The following is an 18,398-nucleotide window of genomic DNA, read 5'->3' on the forward strand; positions in this document are numbered from 1 at the left end:
CCAGGGTAGGTCCTCTGGGGCGTCCGGGGGCTTGCCGGGGGTCACTGGGATGGGTCCTTGGGGACGCCCGGGGGATTGCCGGGGGTAACCGGGGTGGGCCCACGGAGGTGCCCGGGGGCTTGCCTGGGGTCACCGGGGTGGTTCCCGGTGACTCCAGAGAATCCACTGGCACCACTGGGGACCCACCCCGGTGACCCCAGAGAGTCCACTGGCAGCACTGGGGACCCACCCCGGACACTCCAGAGAGTCTACAGGCACCACTGCGGACCCACCCCGGTGACTCCAGAGAGACATCTGGAACCTATGTGGACCCACCCCGGTGACTCCAGAGAGTCCACTTGCACCACTGGGGACCCACCCATGTGACCCCAGAGAGTGCACTGGCACCACAGGGTACCCACCCCGTTTACTCCAGAGAGTCCACTGGCACCTCTGGGGACCCACCCCGGTGACTCCAGAGAGTCCACTGGCACCACGGGGGACCCACCCCGGTGACAAAAGAGAGTGCACTAGCACCAAAGGGGACCCACCCCGGTGACTTCAGAGAGTCCACTTGCACCACTGGGGACCCACCCCGGTGGCTCCAGAGAGTCCACTTGCACCACTGGGGACCCACCCAGGTCACTCCAGAGAGTCCACTTGCGTCACGAGGGACGCACCCCGGTGACTCCAGACAGTCCATTGGCACCACTGGGGACCCACCGTGTTGACTCCAGAGAGTCCACTGGCACCACTGGGGACCCACCACGGTGACAAAAGAGAGTGCACTAGCACCAAAGGGGACCCACCCCGGTGACTCCAGAGAGTCCACTTGCACCACTGGGGACCCACCCCGGTGGCTCCAGAGAGTCCACTTGCACCACTGGGGACCCACCCAGGTCACTCCAGAGAGTCCACTTGCGTCACGAGGGACGCACCCCGGTGACTCCAGACAGTCCATTGGCACCACTGGGGACCCACCGTGTTGACTCCAGAGAGTCCACTGGCACCACTGGGGACCCACCACGGTGACTCCAGAGAGTCCACTGCCACCACTTGGGACCCACCCCGGTGACTTCAGAGAATCCACTTGAACCACTGGGGACCGACCACGGTGACTCCAGAGAGTCGACTGGCACCACTGCGGACCCACCCCGGTGACTCCAGAGAGTCCACTTGCACCACTGGGGACCCACCCAGGTGACTCCAGAGAGTCCACTTGCATCACGATGGACCCACACAGGTGACTCCAGAGAGTCCAGTTGCATCACGAGGGACCCACCCTGTTGACTCCAGAGAGTCTCCTGGCACCACTGGGGACCCACCCCGGTGACAAAAGAGAGTCCAGTTACATCACTGTGGACCCACCCCGCTGACTCCAGAGAGTCCACTGGCAGAACTGGGGACCCACCCCGGTGACTCCACTGGCACTACTAGCACCACTGGAGACCCACCCCGGTGACTCCAGAGAGTCCATTTGCACCACTGGGGACCCACCCCGGTGACTCCAGAGAGTCCATTTGCACCACTGGGGACCCACCCCGGTGACTCCAGAGAGTCCACTGGCACCACCGGGGACCCAGCCTGGTGGCTCCAGAGAGTGCACTGGCGCCACAGGAGACCCACTCCGGTGACTCCAGAGAGTGCACTAGCGCCACCGGGGACCCTCCCTGGCGACTCCAGAGAGTGCACTTGCGCAACTGGGGACGTACAACGGTGACTCCAGAGAGTGCACTGGCACCACTGGGGACGCACCGCCGTGACTCCAGAGCGTGCACTGGCGCCATTGGGTACGCACCGCCGTGACTCCAGAGAGTGCACTGGTACCACAGGGGATGCACCCGGGCGACTCCAGAGAGTGCACTGGCACCACCGGGGATGCACCCCTGGCGACTCCAGAGAGTGCACTGGCACCACCGGAGATGCACTCCGGTGACTCCAGAGAGTGCACTGGCACCACTGGGGATGCACCCCGGAGACTCCAAAGAGTGCAGTGGCACCACCGGGGATGCACCCGGGTGACTCCAGAGAGTGCACTGGCGCCACCGGGGACCCACCCAGGTGACTCCAGAGAGTGCACTGGCACCACCGGGGACCCTCCCTGGCGACTCCAGAGAGTGCACTGGTGCCCCTGGGGACCCACCCCGGCGACTCCAGAGAGTGCACTGGCACCCCTTGGGACGCACCCCGGGACTCCAGAGGGTGCACTGGCGCCACTGGGGACGCACCGCGGTGACTCCAGAGAGTGCACTGGCTCCACTGGGGACGCACCCCGGTGACTCCAGAGAGTGCCCTGGCGTTACTGGGGACGCACCGCGGTGAGTCCAGAGTGTGCCTTGGCGCCACTGGGGACACAGCGCCGTGACTCCAGAGAGTGCCCTGGCGCCACTGGGGACGCAGCGCTGTGACTCCAGAGAGTGCCCTGGCGACACTGGGGACGCACCCCGGTGACTCCAGAGAGTGCCCTGGCGCCACCGGGGATGCACCCGGGCGACTCCAGAGAGTGCACTGGCGCCACTGGGGACGCACCGCGGTGAGTCCAGAGAGTGCACTGGCGCCCCTGGGGATGCACCCCGGTGACTCCAGAGAGGACACTGGCGCCACCGGGGACCCAGCCCGGTGACTCTGGAGAGTGCACTGGTGCCACTGGGGACGCACTCCGGTGACTCCAGAGAGTGCACTGGCGCCCCTGGGGACGCACACCGGTGACTCCAGAGAGTGCACTGGCACCACCGGGGATGCACCCTGGTGACTCCAGAGAGTGCACTGGCACCACCGGGGATGCACCCGGGCGACTCCAGAGAGTGCACTGGCAAAACCGGGGACCCACCCCGGTCATTCCAGAGAGTGCACTGGGGCCACCGGGGACCCACCCCGGTGACTCCAGAGAGTGCACTGGCGCCCCTGGGGACCCACTCCGGTGATTCCAGAGAGTGCACTGGCGCCACTGGGGACCCAGCCTTGTGACTCCAGAGAGTGCACTGGCACCACCGGGGACTGACCCCGGTGACTACAGAGAGTGCACTGGCGCCACCGGGGACCCTCCCTGGCGATTCCAGAGAGTGCACTTGCGCAACTGGGGACGTACAACGGTGACTCCAGAGAGTGCACTGGCACCACTGGGGACGCACCGCCGTGACTCCAGAGCGTGCACTGGCGCCATTGGGTACGCACCGCCGTGACTCCAGAGAGTGCACTGGTACCACAGGGGATGCACCCGGGCGACTCCAAAGAGTGCACTGGCACTACCGGTGTTGTACCCTGGCGACTCCAGAGAGTGCACTGGCGCCCCTTGGGACGCACCCCGGTGACTCCAGAGGGTGCACTGGCGCCACTGGGGACGCACCGCGGTGACTCCAGAGAGTGCACTGGCGCCCCTGGGGACCCACTCCGGTGACTCCAGAGAGTGCACTGGCGCCCCTGGGGACCCACTCCGGTGATTCCAGAGAGTGCACTGGCGCCACTGGGGACCCAGCCTTGTGACTCCAGAGAGTGCACTGGCGCCACCGGGGACCGACCCCGGTGACTACAGAGAGTGCACTGGTGCCACCGGGGACCCTCCCGGGCGACTCCAGAGAGTGCACTTGCGCCACTGGGGACGTACACCGGTGACTCCAGGGAGTGCACTGGCACCACTGGGGATGCATCCCTGTGACTCCAGAGAGTGCACTGGCACCACTGGAGATCCACCCCGGTGACTCCAGAGAGTGCACTGGCACCACTGGGGATGCACCCCGGTGACTCCAGAGAGTGCACTGGCACCACCGGGGATGCACCCGGGCGACTCCAGAGAGTGCACTAGCGCCACCGGGGACCCACCCTGGTGATTCCAGAGAGTGCACTGGCGCCACAGGGGACCCACCCCGGCGACTCCAGAGAGTGCACTGGCGCCACCCGGGACCCACCCCGGTGACTCCAGAGAGTGCACTGGAACCACCGGGAACGCACCCGGGCGACTCCAGAGAGTGCACTGGCACCATCGGGGACCGACCCCGGTGACTCCAGAGAGTGCACTGGCGCCACCCGGGACCCACCCCGGTGACTCCAGAGAGTGCACTGGCGCCACAGGGGACCCACCCAGGTTACTCCAGAGAGTGCACTGGCGCCACCGTGGACGCACCCCGGTGACTCCAGAGAGTGCACTGGCACCACCGGGGACCCTCCCGGTGACTCCAGAGAGTGCCCTGGCGCCCCTGGTAATGCACCCCGGCGACTCCACAGAGTGCCCTGGCGCCCCTGGGGAGGCACCCCGGTGACTCCAGAGCATGCCCTGGCGCCACTGGGAACGCACCCCGGCGACTCCAGAGAGTGCCCTGGCGCCACTGGGGACGCATCGCGGTGACTCCAGGGAGTGCCTTCGCGCCACTGGGGACGCAGCGCCGTGACTCCAGAGAGCGCCCTGGCGCCACTGCACAAGCGCACCGGGACGCACCCCGGTGACTCCAGAGAGTGCCCTGGCGCCCCTGGGGACGCACCTCGGCGACTCCAGAAAGTGCCCTGGCGCCCCTGGGGACGAACCCCGGTGACTCCAGAGAGTGCACTGGCGCCCCTGGGGACGCGCCCCAGCGACTCCAGATAGTGCACTGGAGCCCCTGGGGATGCACCCCGGCGACTCCGAGAGTGCACTGGCGCCCCTGGGGACGCACCCCGGCGACTCCAGAGAGTGCACAAGCGCACCTGGGGACGCAACCCGGCGACTCCAGAGAGTGCACTGGCACCACCGGGGATGCACCACCGTGACTCCAGAGAGTGCACTGGCAGCACCGGTGATGCACCCCCGGTGACGCCAGAGAGTGCACTGGCACCACTGGGGATGCACGCCGGAGACTCCAAAGAGTGCAGTGGCACCTCCGGGGATGAACCCCGGTGACTCCAGAGAGTGAACTGGAACCACCGGGAACGAACCCGGGCGACTCCAGAGAGTGCACTGGCACCACTGGGGACCGACCCCGGTGACTCCAGAGAGTGCACTGGCGCCACCCGGGACCCAGCCCGGTGACTCCAGAGAGTGCACTGGCACCACCGGGGACGCACTCCGGTGACTCCAGAGAGTGCACTGGCGCCACCGGGGACCCACCAGGGTGACTCCAGAGAGTGCACTGGCGCCCCTGGGGACCCTCCCGGGCGACTCCAGGGAGTGCACTGGCGCCACCGGGGACGCACCCCGGTGACTCCAGAGAGTGCACTGGCGCCCCTTGGGATGCACCCCGGCGACTCCAGAGAGTGCCCTGGCGCCCCTGGGGACGCATCGCGGTGACTCCAGGGAGTGCCCTCGCGCCACTGGGGACGCAGCGCCGTGACTCCAGAAAGTGCCCTGGCGCCCCTGGGGACGAACCCCAGTGACTCCAGAGAGTGCACTGGCACCCCTGGGGACGCACCCCGGTGACTGCAGAGAGTGCACTGGCGCCACCGGGGACCCAGCGCGGGGACTCCAGAGAGTGCACTGGCGCCACCGGGGACCCAGCCCGGCGACTCCAGAGAGTGCACTGGCGACCCTGGGGACGCCCCGGCGACTCCAGAGAGTGCACTGGCGACCCTGGGGACGCGCCCCGGCGACTCCAGAGAGTGCACTGGAGCCCCTGGGGACGCACCCCGGCGACTCCGAGAGTGCACCGGCTCCCCTGGGGACGCAGCCCGGTGACTCCAGAGAGTGCACAAGCGCACCTGGGGACGCAACCCGGCGACTCTAGAGAGTGCACTGGCACCACCGGGAATGCACCACCGTGACTCCAGAGAGTGCACTGGCACCACTGGGGATGCAGTGCAGTGAGTCCAGAGAGTGCACTGGCACCACTGGGGATGCAGTGCAGTGAGTCCAGAGAGTTCACTGGCACCAGTGGGGATGCAGTGCAGTGAGTCCAGAGAGTGCACTGGCACCAGTGGGGATGCAGTGCAGTGAGTCCAGAGAGTGCACTGGCACCAGTGGGGATGCAGTGCAGTGAGTCCAGAGAGTGCACTGGCACCACTGGGGTTGCAGTGCAGTGAGTCCAGAGACTGCACTGGCACCAGTGGGGATGCAGTGCAGTGACTCCAGAGAGTGCACTAGCACCAGTGGGGATGCAGTGCAGTGAGTGCAGAGAGTGCACTGGCACTACTGGGGATGCACTGCAGTGAGTCCAGAGAGTGCACTGGCACCAGTGGGAATGCAGTGCAGTGAGTCCAGAGAGTTCACTGGCACCAGTGGGGATGCAGTGCAGTGAGTCCAGAGAGTTCACTGGTACCAGTGGGGATGTAGTGCAGTGAGTCCAGAGAGTGCACTGGCACCACTGGGGATGCAGTGCAGTGAGTCCAGAGAGTGCACTGGCACCACTGGGGTTGCAGTGCAGTGAGTCCAGAGAGTGCACTGGCACCAGTGGGGATGCACTGCAGTGACTCCAGAGAGTGCACTAGCACCAGTGGGGATGCAGTGCAGTGAGTCCAGAGAGTGCACTGGCACCACTGGGGATGCAGTGCAGTAAGTCCAGAGAGTGCACTGGCACCAGTGGGGATGCAGTGCAGTGAGTCCAGAGAGTGCACTGGCACCACTGGGGTTGCAGTGCAGTGAGTCCAGAGAGTTCACTGGCACCAGTGGGGATGCAGTGCAGTGAGTCCAGAGAGTGCACTGGCACCAATGGGGATGCAGTGAAGTGAGTCCGAAGAGTGCACTGGCACCAGTGGGGATGCAGTGCAGTGAGTCCAGAGAGTGCACAGGCACCAGTGGGTATGCAGTGCAGTGACTCCAGAGAGTGCACTGGCACCACTGGGGATGCAGTGCAGTGAGTCCAGAGAGTTCACTGGCACCAGTGTGTATGCAGTGCAGTGAGTCCAGAGAGTGCACTGGCACCAGTGGGGATGCAGTGCAGTGAGTCCAGAGAGTGCAATGGCACTACTGGGGATGCAGTGCAGTGAGTCCAGAGAGTGCACTGGCACCAGTGGGGATGCAGTGCAGTGAGTCCAGAGAGTGCACTGGCACCAGTGGGCATGCAGTGCAGTGAGTTCTTATAGTGCACTGGCACCAGTGGGGATGCAGTGCAGTGAGTCCAGAGAGTGCATTGGCACCAGTGGGGATGCAGTGCAGTGAGTCCAGAGAGTGCACTGGCACCAGTGGGGATGCAGTGCAGTGAGTCCAGAGAGTGCACTGGCACCAGTGGGGATGCAGTGCAGTGAGTCCAGAGAGTGCACTGGCACCACTGGGGATGCAGTGCAGTGAGTCCAGAGAGTGCACTGGCACCACTGCGGATCAGTGCAGTGACTCTAGAGAGTGCACTGGCACCAGTGGGGTTGGAGTGCAGTGACTCTAGAGAGTGCACTGGCACCACTGGGGATGCAGTGCAGTGAGTCCAGAGAGTGCACTGGCACCAGTGGGGATGCAGTGCAGTGACTCCAGAGAGTGCACTGGCACCAGTGGGGATGCAGTGCAGTGAGTCCAGGCAGTTCACAGGCACCAGTGGGGATGCAGTGCAGTGACTCCAGAGAGTGCACTGGCACCAGTGGGAATGCAGTGCAGTGAGTCCAGAGAGTGCACTGGCACAAGTGTGTATGCAGTGCAGTGTCTCCAGAGAGTGCACTGGCACCAGTGGGGATGCAGTGCAGTGAGTCCAGAGAGTGCACTGGCACCAGTGGGGTTGCAGTGCAGTGACTCCAGAGAGTGCACTGGCACCAGTGGGGATGCAGTGCAGTGAGTCCAGAGAGTGCACTGGCAGCAGTGGGGCTGCAGTGCAGTGAGTCCAGAGAGTGCATTGGCACCAGTGGGGATGCAGTGCAGTGACTCCAGAGAGTGCACTGGCACCAGTGGGGATGCAGTGCAGTGAGTCCAGAGAGTGCACTGGCACCAGTGGGGATGCAGTGCAGTGACTCCAGAGAGTGCACTGGCACCAGTGGGGATGCACTGCAGTGAATCCAGAGAGTGCATTGGCATCAGTGGGGATGCAGTGCAGTGACTCCAGAGAGTGCACTGGCACCAGTGGGGATGCAGTGCAGTGAGTCCAGAGAGTGCACTGGCACCAGTGGGGATGCAGTGTAGTGAGTCCAGAGAGTGCACTGGCACCAGTGGGGTTGCAGTGCAGTGAGTCCAGAGAGTGCACTGGCACCACTGGGGATGCAGTGCAGTGAGTGCAGAGAGTTCACTGGCACCAGTGGGGATGCAGTGCAGTGAGTCCAGAGAGTGCAATGGCACCAGTGGGGATGCAAAGCAGTGAGTCCAGAGAGTGCACTGGCACCAGAGGGAATGCAGTGCAGTGAGTCCAGAGAGTGCACAGGAACCAGTGGGGATGCACTGCAGTGACTCCAGAGAGTGCACTGGCAGCAGTGGGGATGCAGTGCAGTGAGTCCAGAGAGTGCACTGGCACCACTGGGGATGCAGTGTAGTGAGTCCAGAGAGTGCACTGGCACCAGTGGGGTTGCAGTGCAGTGAGTCCAGAGAGTGCACTGGCACCAGTGAGGATGCAGTGCAGTGAGTGCACAGAGTGCACTGGCACCAGTGGGGATGCAGTGCAGTGAGTCCAGAGAGTGCACTGGCAGCAGTGGGAATGCAGTGCAGTGAGTTGAGAGAGTGCACAGGAACCAGTGGGGATGCACTGCAGTGTCTCCAGAGAGTGCACTGGCACCAGTGGGGATGCAGTGCAGTGAGTCCAGAGAGTGCACTGGCACCAGTGGGGATGCAGTGCAGTCAGTCCAGAGAGTGCACTGGCTCCAGTGGGGATGCAGTGCAGTGACTCCAGAGAGTGCACTGGCACCAGTGGGGATGCAGTGCAGTGACTCCAGAGAGTGCACTGGCACCAGTGGGGTTGCAGAGCAGTGAGTGCAGAGAGTGCACTGGCACCAGTGGGGATGCAGTGCAGTGAGTCCAGAGAGTTCACTGGCACCAGTGGGGATGCAGTGCAGTGAGTCCAGAGAGTGCACTGGCAGCAGTGGGGATGCAGTGCAGTGAGTCCAGAGAGTGCACTGGCACCACTTGGGATGCAGTGCAGTGAGTCCAGAGAGTGCACTGGCACCAGTGGGGATGCAGTGTAGTGAGTCCAGAGAGTGCACTGGCACCAGTGCGGTTGCAGTGCAGTGAGTCCAGAGAGTGCACTGGCACCAGTGAGGATGCAGTGCAGTGAGTGCAGAGAGTGCACTGGCACCAGTGGGGATGCAGTGCAGTGAGTCCAGAGAGTGCAATGGCACCAGTGGGGATGCAAAGCAGTGAGTCCAGAGAGTGCACTGGCACCAGTGGGAATGCAGTGCAGTGAGTTGAGAGAGTGCACAGGAACCAGTGGGGATGCACTGCAGTGTCTCCAGAGAGTGCACTGGCACCAGTGGGGATGCAGTGCAGTGAGTCCAGAGAGTGCACTGGCACCAGTGGGGATGCAGTGGAGTCAGTCCAGAGAGTGCACTGGCTCCAGTGGGGATGCAGTGCAGTGACTCCAGAGAGTGCACTGGAACCAGTGGGGATGCAGTGCAGTGACTCCAGAGAGTGCACTGGCACCAGTGGGGTTGCAGAGCAGTGAGTGCAGAGAGTGCACTGGCACCAGTGGGGATGCAGTGCAGTGAGTCCAGAGAGTTCACTGGCACCAGTGGGGATGCAGTGCAGTGACTCCAGAGAGTGCACTGGCAGCAGTGGGGATGCAGTGCAGTGAGTCCAGAGAGTGCACTGGCACCAGTGGGGATGCAGTGCAGTGAGTCCAGAGAGTGCACTGGCACCAGTGGGGATGCAGTGCAGTGACTCCAGAGAGTGCACTGGCACCACTGGGGATGCAGTGCAGTGAGTCCAGAGAGTGCACTGGCACCAGTGGGGATGCAGTGCAGTGACTCCAGAGAGTGCACTGGCACCAGTGGGGATGCAGTGCAGTGAGTCCAGAGAGTGCACTGGCACCAGTGGGGATGCAGTGCAGTGAGTCCAGAGAGTGCACTGGCACCAGTGGGGATGTAGTGCAGTGAGTCCAGAGAGTGCACTGGCACCAGTGGGGATGCAGTGCAGTGAGTCCAGAGAGTGCACTGGCACCACTGGGGATGCAGTGCAGTGACTCCAGAGAGTGCACTGGCACCAGTGGGGATGCAGTGCAGTGAGTCCAGAGAGTGCACTGGCACCACTGGGGATGCAGTGCAGTGAGTCCAGAGAGTGACTCACTGGCACCAGTGGGGATGCAGTGCAGTGAGTCCAGAGAGTGCACTGGCACCACTGGGTATGCAGTGCAGTGAGTCCAGAGAGTGCACTGGCCCCAGTGGGGATGCACTGCAGTGACTCCTGAGAGTGCACTGGCACCACTGGGGATGCAGAGCAGTGAGTACAGAGAGTGCACTGGCACCACTGGGGATGCAGTTCAGTGAGTACAGAGAGTGCACTGGCACCAGTGGGGATGCAGTGCAGTGAGTCCAGAGAGTGCCCTGGCACTAGTGGAGATGCAGTGCAGTGAGTCCAGAGAGTGCACTGGCACCAGTGGTAATGCAGTGCAGTGAGTCCAGAGAGTGCACTGGCACCACTGGGGATGCAGTTCAGTGAGTACAGAGAGTGCACTGGCACCACTGGTGATGCACTGCAGTGAGTCCAGAGAGTGCACTGGCACCACTGGGGATGCAGTGCAGTGAGTCCAGAGAGTGCACTGGCACCACTGGGGATGCAGTGCAGTGAGTCCAGAGAGTGCACTGGCCCCACAGGGGATGCACTGCAGTGAGTCCTGAGAGTGCACTGGCACCACTGGGGATGCAGTTCAGTGAGTACAGAGAGTGCACTGGCACCACTGGGGATGCACTTCAGTGTCTACAGAGAGTGCACTGGCACCAGTGGGGATGCAGTGCAGTGAGTCCAGAGAGTGCCCTGGCACTAGTGGAGATGCACTGCAGTGTCTCCAGAGAGTGCACTGGCACCACTGGTAATGCAGTGCAGTGAGTCCAGAGAGTGCACTGGCAGCACTGGGGATGCAGTTCAGTGAGTACAGAGAGTGCACTGGCACCACTGGTGATGCAGTGCAGTGACTCATAGAGTGCACTGGCACCACTGGGGATGTAGTGCAGTGAATCCAGAGAGTGCACTGGCACCACTGGGGATGCAGTGCAGTGAGTCCATAGAGTGTACTGGCACCACTGGGGATGTAGTACAGTGAGTCCAGAGAGTGCACTGGCACCACTGGGGATGCAGTGTAGTGACTCCAGAGAGTGCACTGGCACCACTGGTGATGCAGTGCAGTGAGTCCAGACAGTGCACTGGCACCACTGGTAATGCAGTGCAGTGAGTCCAGAGAGTGCACTGGCACCACTGGGGATGCAGTGCAGTGAGTCCAGAGAGTGCACTGGCACCAAGTGGGGATGCACTGCAGTGACTCCTGAGAGTGCACTGGCCCCACTGGGGATGCAGTGCAGTGAGTACAGAGAGTGCACTGGCACCACTGGGGATGCAGTGCAGTGTAGTGAGTCCAGAGAGTGCACTGGCAACACTGGGGATGCACTGCAGTGAGTACAGAGAGTGCACTGGCACCACTGGGGATGTAGTGCAGTGAATCCAGAGAGTGCACTGGCACCACTGGGGATGCACTGCAGTGAGTCCAGAGAGTGCACTGGCACCACTGGGGATGCACTGCAGTGAGGCCAGAGAGTGCACTGGCACCACTGGTGATAAACTGCAGTGAGTCCAGATAGTGCACTGGCACCACTTGGGATGCAGTGCAGTGAGTCCAGAGAGTGCACTGGCACCAGTGGGGATGCAGTGCAGTGAGTCCAGAGAGTGCCCTGGCACTAGTGGAGATGCACTGCAGTGTCTCCAGAGAGTGCACTGGCACCACTGGTAATGCAGTGCAGTGAGTCCAGAGAGTGCACTGGCACCACTGGGGATGCAGTTCAGTGAGTACAGAGAGTGCACTGGCACCACTGGTGATGCACTGCAGTGAGTCCAGATAGTGCACTGGCACCACTGGGGATGCAGTGCAGTGAGTCCAGAGAGTGCACTGGCACCACTGGGGATGCAGTGCAGTGAGTCCAGATAGTGCACTGGCCCCACAGGGGATGCACTGCAGTGACTCCTGAGAGTGCACTGGCACCACAGGGGATGCAGTTCAGTGAGTACAGAGAGTGCACTGGCACCACTGGGGATGCAGTTCAGTGAGTACAGAGCGTGCACTGGCACCAGTGGGGATGTAGTGCAGTGAATCCAGAGAGTGCACTGGCACCACTGGGGATGCAGTGCAATGAGTCCAGAGAGTGCACTGGCACCACTGGGGATGCACTGCAGTGAGGCCAGAGAGTGCACTGGCACCACTGGGGATGCAGTGCAGTGAGTCCAGAGAGTGCACTGGCACCACTGGGGATGCACTGCAGTGAGGCCAGAGAGTGCACTGGCCCCACTGGGGATGCAGTGCAGTGAGTCCATAGAGTGTACTGGCACCAGTGGGGATGGAGTACAGTGAGTCCAGAGAGTGCACTGGCACCACTGGGGATGCACTGCAGTGAGTCCAGAGAGTGCACTGGCATCACTGGGGATGCACTGCAATGAGTCCAGATAGTGCACTGGCCCCACTGGGGATGCAGTGCAGTGAGTCCATAGAGTGTACTGGCACCAGTGGGGATGGAGTACAGTGAGTCCAGAGAGTGCACTGGCACCACTGGGGATGCATTGCAGTGAGTCCAGAGAGTGCACTGGCACCACTGGGGATGCACTGCAGTGAGTCCAGATAGTGCACTGGCCCCACTGGGGATGCAGTGCAGTGAGTCCAGAGAGTGCACTGGCACCACTGGGGATGCAGTGCAGTGAGTCCAGAGAGTGCACTGGCACCACTGGGGATGTACTGCAGTGAGTCCAGGGAGTGTACTGGCTCCACTGGGGATGCAGTGCAGTGAGTCCAGAGACTGCACTGGCACCACTGGGGATGCAGTGCAGTGAGTCCAGAGAGTGCACTGGCCCCACAGGGGATGCACTGCAGTGACTCCTGAGAGTGCACTGGCACCACTGGGGATGCAGTTCAGTGAGTACAGAGAGTGCACTGGCACCACTGGGGATGCAGTGCAGTGAGTCCAGAGAGTGCACTGGCACCACTGGGGATGCAGTGCAGTGAGTCCAGAGAGTGCACTGGCCCCACAGGGGATGCACTGCAGTGACTCCTGAGAGTGCACTGGCACCACTGGGGATGCAGTTCAGTGAGTACAGAGAGTGCACTGGCACCACTGGGGATGCAGTTCAGTGAGTACAGGGCGTGCACTGGCACCAGTGGGGATGCAGTGCAGTGAGTCCAGAGAGTGCCCTGGCACTAGTGGAGATGCACTGCAGTGTCTCCAGAGAGTGCACTGGCACCACTGGTAATGCAGTGCAGTGAGTCCAGAGAGTGCACTGGCCCCACTGGGGATGCAGTGCAGTGAGTCCAGAGAGTACACTGGCACCAGTGGGGATGGAGTACAGTGAGTCCAGAGAGTGCACTGGCACCACTGGGGATGCACTGCAGTGAGTCCAGATAGTGCACTGGCCCCACTGGGGATGCAGTGCAGTGAGTCCAGAGAGTGCACTGGCACCACTGGGGATGCAGTGCAGTGACTCCAGAGAGTGCACTGGCACCACTGGGGATGTAGTGCAGTGAATCCAGAGAGTGCACTGGCACCACTGGGGATGCAGTGCAGTGAGTCCAGAGAGTGCACTGGCACCACTGGGGATGCACTGCAGTGAGGCCAGAGAGTGCACTGGCACCACTGGGGATGCAGTGTAGTGACTCCAGAGAGTGCACTGGCACCACTGGTGATGCACTGCAGTGAGTCCAGATAGTGCACTGGCACCACTGGGGATGCAGTGCAGTGAGTCCAGAGAGTGCACTGGCACCACTGGGGATGCAGTGCAGTGAGTCCAGATAGTGCACTGGCCCCACAGGGGATGCACTGCAGTGACTCCTGAGAGTGCACTGGCACCACTGGGGATGCAGTTCAGTGAGTACAGAGAGTGCACTGGCACCACTGGGGATGCAGTTCAGTGAGTACAGAGCGTGCACTGGCACCAGTGAGGATGCAGTGCAGTGAGTCCAGAGAGTGCCCTGGCACTAGTGGAGATGCAGTGCAGTGTCTCCAGAGAGTGCACTGGCACCACTGGTAATGCAGTGCAGTGAGTCCAGAGAGTGCACTGGCACCACTGGGGATGCAGTTCAGTGAGTACAGAGAGTGCACTGGCACCACTGGGGATGCAGTACACTGACTCATAGAGTGCACTGGCATCACTGGGGATGCACTGCAATGAGTCCAGATAGTGCAGTGGCCCCACTGGGGATGCAGTGCAGTGAGTCCATAGAGTGTACTGGCACCAGTGGGGATGGAGTACAGTGAGTCCAGAGAGTGCACTGGCACCACTGGGGATGCATTGCAGTGAGTCCAGAGAGTGCACTGGCACCACTGGGGATGCACTGCAGTGAGTCCAGAGAGTGCACTGGCACCACTGGGGATGCAGTGCAGTGAGTACAGAGAGTGCACTGGCACCACTGGGGATGCAGTGCAGTGAGTCCAGAGAGTGCACTGGCACCACTGGGGATGCAGTGCAGTGAGTCCAGAGAGTGCACTGGCCCCACAGGGGATGCACTGCAGTGACTCCTGAGAGTGCACTGGCACCACTGGGGATGCAGTTCAGTGAGTACAGAGAGTGCACTGGCACCACTGGGGATGCAGTTCAGTGAGTACAGGGCGTGCACTGGCACCAGTGGGGATGCAGTGCAGTGAGTCCAGAGAGTGCCCTGGCACTAGTGGAGATGCACTGCAGTGTCTCCAGAGAGTGCACTGGCACCACTGGTAATGCAGTGCAGTGAGTCCAGAGAGTGCACTGGCACCACTGGGGATGCAGTTCAGTGAGTACAGAGAGTGCACTGGCACCACTGGGGATGCAGTACACTGACTCAGAGAGTGCACTGGCACCACTGGGGATGCACTGCAATGAGTCCAGATAGTGCACTGGCCCCACTGGGGATGCAGTGCAGTGAGTCCAGAGAGTACACTGGCACCAGTGGGGATGGAGTACAGTGAGTCCAGAGAGTGCACTGGCACCACTGGGGATGCATTGCAGTGAGTCCAGAGAGTGCACTGGCACCACTGGGGATGCACTGCAGTGAGTCCAGATAGTGCACTGGCCCCACTGGGGATGCAGTGCAGTGAGTCCAGAGAGTGCACTGGCACCACTGGGGATGCAGTGCAGTGACTCCAGAGAGTGCACTGGCACCACTGGGGATGTAGTGCAGTGAATCCAGAGAGTGCACTGGCACCACTGGGGATGCAGTGCAGTGAGTCCAGAGAGTGCACTGGCACCAGGGGGATGCAGTGCAGTGAGTCCAGAGAGTGCACTGGCACCACTGGGGATGCAGTGTAGTGACTCCAGAGAGTGCACTGGCACCACTGGTGATGCACTGCAGTGAGTCCAGATAGTGTGAGTGGGGATGCAGTGCAGTGAGTCCAGAGTGCACTGGCACCAGTGGGGATGCAGTGCAGTGAGTCCAGAGAGTGCACTCACTGGCACTGAGAGTGCAGCACCACTGGGGGCATGCAGAGCAGTGACTCACTGGGGATGCAGAGAGTGCACTGGCACCAGTGGGATGCAGGCAGTGCAGTGAGTCAGTGCAGAGAATGCACTGGCACCACTGGGGATGCAGTGCAGTGAGTCCAGAGAGTGCACTGGCACCACTAGGGATGCAGTGAAGTGACTCCAGAAAGTGCACTGGCACTACTGGGGATGCAGTGCAGTGAGTCCAGAGAGTGCACTGGCACCAGTGGGGATGCAGTGCAGTGAGTCCAGAGAGTTCACTGGCACCAGTGGGGATGCAGTGCAGTGAGTCCAGAGAGTGCACTGGCACCAGTGGGGAGGCAGTGCAGTGAGTCCAGAGAGTTCACTGGCACCAGTGGGGATGCACTGCAGTGAGTCCAGACAGTGCACTGGCACCAGTGGGGAGGCAGTGCAGTGAGTCCAGTGAGTGCACTGGCACCAGTGGGGATGCACTGCAGTGAGTCCAGAGAGTGCACTGGTACCAGTGGGGTTGCAGTGCAGTGAGTCCAGAGAGTGCACTGGCACCAGTGGGGATGCAGTGCAGTGAGTCCAGAGAGTGCACTGGCACCACTGGGGATGCAGTGCAGTGAGTCCAGAGAGTGCAATGGCACCAGTGGGGATGCAAAGCAGTGAGTCCAGAGAGTGCACTGGCACCAGTGGGAATGCAGTGCTATGAGTTGAGAGAGTGCACTGGAACCAGTGCGGATGCACTGCAGTGTCTCCAGAGAGTGCACTGGCACCACTGGGGATGCAGTACAGTGAGTCCAGAGAGTGCACTGGCACCACTGGGGATGCAGTGCAGTGAGTCCAGAGAGTTCACTGGCACCAGTGGGGATGCAGTGCAGTGAGTCCAGAGAGTGCACTGGCACCAGTGGGGATGCAGTGCAGTGACTCCAGAGAGTGCACTGGCACCACTGGTGATGCAGTGCAGTGAGTCTAGAGAGTGCACTGGCACCAGTGGGGATGCAGTGCAGTGAGTCCAGAGAGTGCACTGGCACCAGTGGGGATGCAGTGCAGTGACTCCAGAGAGTGCTCTGGCAGCAGTGGGGATGCAGTGCAGTGAGTCCAGAGAGTGCACTGGCACCAGTGGGGATGCAGTGCAGTGACTCCAGAGAGTGCACTGGCACCAGTGGGGATGCAGTGCAGTGAGTCCAGAGAGTGCACTGGCACCAGTGGGGATGTAGTGCAGTGAGTCCAGAGAGTGCACTGGCACCAGTGGGGATGCAGTGCAGTGAGTCCAGAGAGTGCACTGGCACCAGTGGGGATGCAGTGCAGTGAGTCCAGAGAGTTCACTGGCACCACTGGGGATGCAGTGCAGTGAGTCCAGAGAGTTCACTGGCACCACTGGGGATGCAGTGCAGTGTAGTGAGTCCTTAGAGTGCACTGGCACCAGTGGGGATGCAGTGCAGTGAGTACAGAGAGTGCACTGGCACCACTGGGGATGCACTGCAGTGACTCCAGAGAGTGCACTGGCACCACCGGGGATTCAGTGCAGTGAGTCCAGAGAGTGCACTGGCACCACTAGGGATGCAGTGCAGTGACTCCAGAAAGTGCAATGGCACCAGTGGGGATGCAGTGCAGTGAGTCCAGAGAGTGCACTGGCACCACTGGGGATGCAGTGCAGTGAGTCCAGAGAGTGCACTGGCACCAGTGGGGATGCAGTGCAGTGAGTCCCGAGAGTGCACTGGCACCAGTGGGCATGCAGTGCAGTGAGTCCAGAGAGTGCACTGGCACCAGTGGGGATGCAGTGCAGTGAGTCCAGAGAGTTCACTGGCACCACTAGGGATGCAGTGCAGTGAGTCCAGAGAGTGTACTGGCACTACTGGGGATGCAGTGCAGTGAGTCCAGAGAGTGTACTGGCACCACTGGGGATGCAGTGCAGTGACTCCAGAGAGTGCACTGGCACCAGTAGGGATGCAGTGAAGTGAGTCCAGAGAGTGCACTGGCACCACTGGGGATGCAGTGCAGTGAGTCCAGAGAGTTCACTGGCACCAGTGGGGATGGCAGTGCATTGACTCCAGAGAGTGCACTGGCACCAGTGGGGATGCAGTGCAGTGACTCCAGAGAGTGCACGGGCAGCAGTGGGGATGCAGTGCAGTGACTCCAGAGAGTGCACTGGCACCAGTGGGGATGCAGTGCAGCGACTCTAGAGAGTGCACTGGCACCAGTGGGGATGCAGTGCAGTGAGTCCAGAGAGTGCACTGGCACCACTGGGGATGCAGTGCAGTGAGTCCAGAGAGTGCATTGGCACCAGTGGGGATGCAGTGTAGTGAGTCCAGAGAGTGCACTGTCAACAGTGGTTATGCAGTGCAGTGAGTCCAGAGAGTGCACTGGCACCAGTGGTTATGCAGTGCAGTGAGTCCAGAGAGTGCACTTGCACCAGTGGGAATGCAGTGCAGTCAGTCCAGAGAGTGCACTAGCAACAACAGGGGATGCACTGCAGTGTCTCCGCAGAGTGCACTGGCACCACTGGGGATGCACTGCAGTGAGTTCAGATAGTGCACTGGCACCAGTGGGGATGCAGTGCAGTGAGTCCAGAGAGTGCACTGGCACCTGTGGGGATGCAGTGCAGTGACTCCAGAGAGTGCACTGGCACCAGTGGGGATGCAGTGCAGTGAGTCCAGAGAGTGCACTGGCACCAGTGGGGATGCAGTGCAGTGAGTCCAGAGAATGCACTGGCACCACTGTGGATAAGTGCAGTGACTCCATAGAGTGCACTGGCACCAGTGGGGTTGGAGTGCAGTGACTCTAGAGAGTGCACTGGCAGCAGTGGGGATTCAGTGCAGTGAGTCCAGAGAGTGCACTGGCAGCAGTGGGGATGCAGTGCAGTGAGTGCAGAGAGTGCACTGGCACCAGTGGGGATGCAGTGCAGTGAGTCCAGAGAGTGCAGTTGCACCAGTGGGGATGCAGTGCAGTGAGTCCAGAGAGTGCACTGGCACCAGTGGGGATGCAGTGCAGTGACTCCAGAGAGTGC

Source organism: Anser cygnoides, unplaced genomic scaffold (assembly GCF_040182565.1).
Source record: "Anser cygnoides isolate HZ-2024a breed goose unplaced genomic scaffold, Taihu_goose_T2T_genome scaffold_44_1, whole genome shotgun sequence".
NCBI classification, from domain to species: Eukaryota; Metazoa; Chordata; class Aves; order Anseriformes; family Anatidae; genus Anser; species Anser cygnoides.